Below are 7,711 nucleotides of genomic sequence, written 5' to 3' on the forward strand. Positions count from 1 at the left end.
CTGCAAAATTTAACAGGTATAATTTCAATGCAATTCGTAATTGGCGTTAAGACTTATGAAACAAAATATGTAGGTACTTAGATTGCATACTTCTGTTGTGTTTATGTTTTTTATATTTATTTGTGCCTATTTATATTACTTCTAGTCTTGATAAAATAGTTTAAGGATGCACTACAAAAAGTTCCATTCTTACATACTTCTTTCGCTGATTCCAAACTGAACTGAAACAAAAGGTCTTCCACGTACTATAAAGCTGTGGAATGAGCTTCCTTGTGCGGCGTTCTCCGGGATGGGCACCTTCAAAAAATTCGCGTTCACCTTCCTTAAAGGCCGGCTTCCTCTGATGTTCTAAGAAAATGTAGGCGTATGTGATCACTTGGCACCAAGTATCCCATACGCTCGCTATTCGTCCTTTTTCCTCCAAAAAAAACTACACAACGCCAAGTGCAGGATTTTTACCTACCTCTTTAGTTGATTCCAAACTACACTCCACACACAGATACACATAATCAAGTTGCCAGATTGTTACATACTTCTTTCGGTCATTCCAAACTCACTGTCCGAAAAAGGTACACAACAGCAAGTCGCAAGATTACATACTTACATACCTTTTTTCGCTAATTCCAAACCATCCACAAAAGAGCCATTTGTTTCCGAAGCGGTAGTAGTATCTAGTATATTAGAAAGGACATCAAAAAGGAATGGAAGGAATCAATTTTGAGAAAATAAATGCCTTTTATGCCTTTTAAAGGAACGCAACCCCAAATTGCAAGATTCTTACATTTTTCTTTAGTTTATTACAAATTTATCAGACAGGCTTCTTAATACAAATTAAAACATAGATATTTTGGAACATAAATAAATGATTTTATCCCTTCCTCATAACACAAGCACACACACATCTAAAGATATATTTATCTTCAAATTACTGCTGTTACACTTACTTACTGTTCCAATCTATTTAAATAATTGGACAATATATATAATATTTGGCCTAGTATCAAACATTCATAGCAGTCATAGCTGAAACATGCTAGCTACATTACGAAACAAATAGCTGTTTTTAAAATATATCTTATAATTGAACTGTAGATTTTTTTTCTTTAATGTTCTAAGTAAAGATTATTACATATTGTTATTATTTAAACACAGAACGCCGGATAGCAGCAGTACATTTCCTGTCGCCAAGCAATAGTTTGCTAATGCCAGCCTGCGAGCGAAACTCTCCAAGAAAAAAGCAATTGTATGAAACACGCAGTGATTGATAGACCGACAGATGATGACTTTAATCTTGTAAAAAACGGAGATAGCCGAAATCCACTACGTTTTAGCAACTGTTCGCTTCCAAACTTAGCCGGATTTATATTTCTTCGCCTAATACTGTAATTACTATTACAAACTTATGTCAAATCTCACTGCACGTTTCATACAAAACTGAAAAACTTCAATTTTTACTTAGGCAGATCCGCCTCTTATTACGTAGTATTAACATCCTCTTTGGATAATGCTATTTGGGGTTCAATTGAAGGGCTCCGCTTAATATTACTGGAACTATATTACTGCTACTAAGACTTGACATCTCATGTCAATCTTTTCACAAATTGTTTTTATGACATTGAGGGTCGAGACGAGCAAGACGTTCAGCTGATGCTAATTGATACGCCCTGTCCATTACAATGCAGTACCGCTTAGAATTCTAGAAAAACCCAAAAATTCTGAGCGGCACTACTACATTTGCGCTCGTCACCTTGAGACATAAGATGTTAAGTCTCATTTGCTCTGTAATTTCACTAGCTACGGCGCCCTTCATGCGGAAACAAAATAATGTGTACACATAACTGCTTCACGGCAGAAAAAGGTAAAGTTAGACCGTATGAAAATCTGTGTAGTATTTGCGGAAATCCGAGTAGAAGTAGTTGAAAAATTCTCTCAACATGGTATACTCTTAAACAAACAATAACATTCATATGGTTAGTGATGCCTCAGTTATAGGCGAAAAATACATATTATTCAACTAAGCCACAAAAGAAAATATGAACTTTATATCGTTTGTCTATCTATGAACTTATACAAATATAAACTAACCCAAAAATGGATCGAGGTCATCCCACCCTTGAAAGAACCGCTTTTATATTTTTTTTCATATTGCGATCAAAAACTGTCTACAAAATGTAGTGGGAACAAGATATTCTACCTTAGTAAAATGTTGTGTATATTTTATATCAGACCTACTAGAAATACATCGCAATATGGACAAAAATTCTAAAAATTGTAGTTTGTTCTGTTGCTCCTGTAATTTTTTTTCAATATGTATGATGTACTAATATCAGCTTGGTATAGTTTTATTATAACTATCTATAGATGTATAATAAATACTTGATCCCACCAAATGCAGCATACGAAATAAGAATGCGGCTTCATCTAACGTGGTTTGCAATACCGGGACAATGTTTTGAAAGCAAATATCAATTAATTTAAATTGTAAACGTATAAAGTTGAGTTCTTGTAAATATTAGTAATTCCGTGAATATCAAACCACATAGGCTAAGATATACAGAGTGTACTTAGACTTTGCTTAGACTTTACTTACGTAAAACTTAGCTGAGTATGATAAAACGCGGACTTTCGACTTTTGCATGGGGCTCTCAGCATAATTTCATCAGTCAAAAGACTATAAAAACGAAATCAAAGATTCTGCTAAGGTTATACTCAGCCAAGCTTTACGTCAGTAAAGTCTGAGCAATGTCTATGTAGGTACGCTCTATAGATGTCAGCCTTAGACTGCAAATGTACTTGTTGAAGACAAGTATCTTTCCCGAGGTTCTCAATATTTTACATAGTTATAATTAAAGTATCTCAGAAATATTTAAAAACTGAAGATTTTTTTTTACTCTATACACATTACTCGAAATATATAGTTTTGGTTATAGAATTGAATATGAACTATTCATACATACATACATTTACCAGTGGGAAGCTCTTTTGCCCAGGATTCCGGCTAGATTATGGGTACCACAACGGCGCCTATTTCTGCCGTGAAGCAGTAATGTGTAAGCATTATTTTGTTGCGGTCTGAAGGGCGCTAGCAAACGAGACTTAACATCTTATGTCTCAAGATGACGAGCGCATTTGCGGTGCCGCTCAAAATTTTTGGGTTTTCCAAGAACCCTGAGCGGTACGTCATTGTAATGGGCAGGGCGTATAAATTACCATCAGCTGAACGTCCTGCTCGTCCCGTCCCTTATTGACATAAAATAAATACATATACCATACTAAAAGGTTTAATGGCAATATTAAACCTTTAAAATTGAAAAAATGTTTATCTTAGAAGAATCATATTAGAGTGCAGTTCAACTCATTGGCACTCTTTCAGCAACAGTAAATAATTTTTAAGAGCATAAATGTAACGGCTAATAAAAATTACGTGCGTAAATCAAATGACCAACAATAATCTAAATACTACTTAGTATAACATACATACTTATGTACCTGTATGCCTAGTATTTATATCGTACAGAATTTACGCATATAAAATGGCAAATTATATCAAAAAGCATTCAAGAGTATGTCTTTTATATCCAAAACCATTCACACGTATGCAAATTATTAACCCGAGGCTATTATTATGCAGTAAAAATAAGTGCAAGCTGTTAAAAATCCCCTTAATGTTAAGGGTGAAGGGCCGCTGACCTAATGTTATTTCATTTTTTGCTATTTTCCTCATGAATACTTCAACTAAATCCCCTTACCCCTCCGCCGACGGAAATATATATCTTGCTAAAAAGCAATTTGCATTCATCTCAGAATACATCAGTTTGTTATTCACCCTTAACTTTTACGCTTCGATATTTAAAAATAAGTTTAATTAAAAAAACACTCACCGTAAATGGAAAATAGTAGCTGCGCCTCAATAATCGAGTAACAGTTCTTTAATGAAAACTGCACTGATATTGGACGAGTCTTAAATTGTTTGTTTTCACTTTTCAAACGTCTCACTAAGTATCTCAGTTTGTCACAAAGCCTGATATAAAATTCATCAAGTAATGTTCGTTTAATTTCACTTTCAACTAAGTTTAGGAATAATTCGCAAAACGGCGCGTCATGAGAGCTACAAAAGTTGAACAGAAGTCGATCTCTTGGCAACTTGTGCTCGCATTGCAACCTCACCGCCCGAGAGTCGTACAGCGACTGATAACGAGTAACGACACTTCTTTCGTATGAACCTGCGAGCCCTCTCTATACTCTGTAGCTTGCGTATAAGCTCGAGTCTCTCAGTCTACGCAACTAGCGTGTCTCTACGCGGAGCAAATTAACTAAATTCAAACCTTATAGTTCTTTAAACACGATACAAATTAAATCGAAACAGATTCACGAACACGATTCGTTCATATCGCGTAACGAGTTTACGGTACGTAAATCGTAGTAGATTTGTTTTTATGTGTAGCCACCGTAATCCGGTTCTTGGCTCGTGCACTCAAAGTGCTTTTTTCCAAATCGTTTTCCGTTAAATAGAGCCTTCTTTTTGTGCAACTACCGGCCGGTAGTCTATGTAGAGGCATTGAGAACTCGAAATAACCGCTATGGACAAGATGCCAACTTTCTAAACTAAATCTATAAGATAGTTGTATCGGGAAGGTGTATTACGTTACTTTTATTGGCGCTCACCTCATTTGGCTAAATAGTTCAGTAGATTGGATGGATGTTAAATATGGTGATGTGTTGTAAAATAGTAACATACATGCACACTTATATACGTTATGTAAACGTGTATGTATGTTTTATACATCACCGCATTATACATACAGTCGCCGCGGTGTTATGTCTTTATCAAAAGTCCATCGGACTATCAGGTAATATTAGATCGTAAACGATCTTCTCTCCTACCAACAAGCACACAGCCGGTCCGAGGTTCAAGTCTCCTTAAGAGACGCCCGCGACTGTTGTTGGTGGTCCTTTAAAAAGCGAGGCTGTTGACTGTCTTTATATTATTAAAAGCGCGCCAACGTGCCCGGTGTCAATTACCACGCTGCGGTCGAAGCCACACAATGTCGTGCGCAAATTGGATACCAGTCACTTGATCCAGATTACACTACTTTCCGAAGGCTGCGAGTTATTGTGTAACACGAGAGCTCTATACTCTAAATGGGTCATGCATTCTTCCAATACACAAGCTCGACAGTAATACAAGTTGAAATCGTTGAGATATACAAATGTTGAAAACAGTGAACCCTTCCCAGATGATTCCGGTCCCAACTGGGTCGGCAATGCGAGAATATAAAGTAAGGGAAACTTCACACTCGAAACTACCTATGAAATAGTTGAAGTTACTGCGTAGAGCATGTTTTAATTACTTTCATGGAAATAATTATGAGAACTTGTGTCTTCTAAGCACGTGTTTTATAGGCTAACGCTGTTGATTTTGTGCAAATTACGCTATAAATAGGACTGGAAATTACTCCTCTTTGGTGTCTCTAACTAATGTTATAAATCCAAATGTGAGTTAGTTTGATTATTATGCGTTACGTCAACAACTCATTAATTCATTTAAGTTCCTGTAACCCCTAGGTGGGGCAGACGACATAAACATCTCCAAGCAAGCACCTCAGTGTGGTCGGCATCAGAAGCGACAAAGCTTGCAGGTTCTGCCTTGAGGATGATGAAACACCTATTCATCTACTCTGCGACTGCGGCCCACTAATGCATAAGCGTAACACAATCTTTGGTAACTACTTCGTACCACCAGATAGTGTTTGCAACACTCGCGTCAGGGAACTACTGCGGTTCGTAAAGGCGGCAGGGCTTGACGATGAGCTTTAGTATGAGTGGCGAACACAATAGTCCAATTCTGGACGCAGTGTTACTAGGAACCTTTTAGGACCAGGAAATAGCCACCCTCTTCAAATAATAATAATAACCCCTAGGTGGGGCAGACGACATAAACATCTTCATCGCGATCGGTCCTGAGCATCTCTCTTCATTTCACTCCAGGTCTATCCGATGTCTTTCGCTTCGTCAATGACAGTCCGCCGCCAAGTTTGCTTTGAACTTCCGGGAGTGTGTTTGGGGTGTTCTGGCACCATGCAGGTCCTGCACAGGGGGCTGTCAATTACGCCTATTTTAAATAGATGTTTATTATAGGACTGCGACCAGTTAGGGCCGCCGATATCTGTCTAAATTGAATTATATTGAGCTTAAAAAGGCAATGTTATCAGATATTGGCACCAATGTTTGAGAGTGTCTCCCGTGCTGTACTTGAACTATTGTCTTGTGGTTTGTAGGGTATCGTGATGAAGCCACATGAGACATTATCTTATGTATACGGCTGTATTACGTATGACGGGTGCAGATACTTGATGGATTATGTGTTAGTATCTAAACGATCGGACAGCGTGAGAGCAATTTATGAATATTTTATTATAGCAATATCAAATGTTACAGCTAGGCAAATATTTATAAGTTCAAAATCGTGTTAATTCTTGATAAAGCTGTTAAAATATGAATGATAACTCATTCGATACGGAGTGACATCCACAAAAAAATTGTAATTGTGCTTAATTGCCGTGTTTATATTAATACTGAATGGGACTCAGGCATCATGGTATCTCATGTAGCGTTCACCGAGCCAGTCTCCCTCTCAAGCTGACTTTCTCGAACGAGCATTACATAAACGCGCACTTCTCAGCCACGTTCAATAGCAACAAATAAAAGTAATCAACGCGCCTAAAGAATATTGAAAGTAAAAAAAAATCAAAATGAATTTAAGTTATTACAATATTTATGGCCAATCTAGCTATGCACAGATTTTTTTTAATATTGAGACACTTTTAGATAAATTATCTTACCCCAAACTAGTCATAGCCTGTACTATTGGTACAAGACAACGATATATTTAATACTAAATACAAATAAACATCCATGACTCGGACACAAAAATCCATTCTCATCATATAAATGATTGCACCTACCGGGATTCGAACCCCCAATTTTTTTTATGGTAAAAGGAGTACAAACGAACTTACTGGTCACCTGGTGTTAAGTGATCACCGCCGCCCACATTCTCTTGCAAATCCAGAGGAATCACAGGAGCGTTGCCGGCCTTCAAGGAAGGTGTACCCGCTTTTATTGAAGGTACCCATGTCGTATCGTCCTGGAAACACCGCACAAGGAAATTCGTTCCACAGCATTGTAGTACGTGAAAGAAAGCTCCTTGAAAACCGCACTGTGGAGGACCGCCACACATCTAGATGGTGGGGATGAAATCTTAACTTGTGGCGTGTCGTGCGAAGGTGGAATTCAAACCAAAATTCAAAGGTCGGCGGCAAGAATCAGATGACTGTTTCACCTGATTCTTCGGAACACTCCCCGTGATAAATGCGTTAGAGGACACACAATGAAGCGATGTCTCTACGCAGCGCCAAGTGATCCAGCCGTTCACAGAGCACTGGGTCGCCGACAATTCGAGCTGCTCTGCGTTGCACGCGGTCAAATGGATCGAGCAGATACTGGGGTGCGCTAGACCAGAGATCACAGCAATACTCCATGTGTGGCTGGACCTGCGCTTTGTACAGCGCTGGAAGGTGGGCCGGCTTGAAGTATTGCCGTGATCTATTTATGATGCCCAGTTTCTTCGAAGCCAATTTGACTTTGCTCTCCAGATGGCCGCGGAAATAGCGCTCGAGATTTCGAGACCCAGAATTCCGATAGTAGGCGA

At 38.2% G+C, this 7,711-nt stretch overlaps 1 protein-coding gene across 4 annotated transcripts in view; it reads right to left on the minus strand.

The window, feature by feature from the left end:
- LOC126979200 (brain-specific angiogenesis inhibitor 1-associated protein 2) overlaps positions 1–4,177 on the minus strand; it is a 245,088-nt gene extending 240,911 nt beyond the window's left edge. For all 4 annotated transcript variants that reach the window (XM_050828450.1, XM_050828451.1, XM_050828449.1 and 1 more), the window contains exon 1: positions 3,882–4,177. The gene's annotated coding sequence lies outside the window, so the exon portion shown is untranslated. The remainder of the gene's footprint in view (positions 1–3,881) is intronic.
- Between the last annotated feature and the right edge of the window lie 3,534 nt (positions 4,178–7,711).

The sequence above is a fragment of the Leptidea sinapis genome, chromosome Z (genome assembly GCF_905404315.1).
Source record: "Leptidea sinapis chromosome Z, ilLepSina1.1, whole genome shotgun sequence".
Classification (NCBI taxonomy): domain Eukaryota; kingdom Metazoa; phylum Arthropoda; class Insecta; order Lepidoptera; family Pieridae; genus Leptidea; species Leptidea sinapis.